Source organism: Somniosus microcephalus, chromosome 20 (assembly GCF_052327205.1).
Source record: "Somniosus microcephalus isolate GS21.2 chromosome 20, FLI_Smic_1.0, whole genome shotgun sequence".
Classification (NCBI taxonomy): domain Eukaryota; kingdom Metazoa; phylum Chordata; class Chondrichthyes; order Squaliformes; family Somniosidae; genus Somniosus; species Somniosus microcephalus.
The window spans coordinates 33,042,268-33,042,896 of record NC_141006.1 but is presented as its reverse complement, the minus strand read 5'-3'; the positions used below and the strand labels follow the sequence as shown (position 1 = coordinate 33,042,896).

General features: G+C 43.9%; 1 pseudogene; it reads right to left on the bottom strand.

Annotated features, from left to right (window-relative positions):
* Positions 1–260: 260 nt before the first annotated feature.
* On the bottom strand, positions 261–351 carry LOC147103110 (U2 spliceosomal RNA; annotated as a pseudogene).
* Positions 352–629: the final 278 nt, after the last annotated feature.

Below are 629 nucleotides of genomic sequence, written 5' to 3'. Positions count from 1 at the left end.
GCACCCGCCCCCAAATTCTGCCATTTTCCCGGCAGTCCCGCCTCCATACCTGCCTCCCCAGGGCTGGCAAGATCGCGCCCAAAGTGTTGGGGGAGAGTAGAAGAAGCTTTTCAAGGCACCTATGCTCTACCTGAACTGGGAGTACTTAATACTAACAGTGGGTCCCCAAGAGCTCCATTCTTTTTCCCCGCCCCTTAATTAAGGTTTTTTTTTCTTTTACGCCGCCCCATAGCTGGGGGGGGACCATCACCACCCCATTACTGGGGTGTGATACTACACTTGATCTTAGCCAAAAGGCCAAGAAAGAACAGATACTAAACTTTGATCTTAGCCAAAAGGCCGAGAAGCGCCATTGCCCAGGATGAACATGCCTTACCTAGATGCACATAAAATTTGCACAAGGAAAATCAAAAAAAATTCTCCTGATAGTGTTGGGACCACATTTCTAATGAGGCGGTCAAACAACTGTGCTATCCCGTTAAGCAATTGTTATAACCTAACAATAATTTTTATCTTAAATTTCAAAATTGATTTAGAAATATGCTGAAATCATGCTGCTGGAAAATGCCAAACATGTGCAGTGATTTATTCAGTTGAAAGGCATTAATGACATGCAATTCCCTTTAATA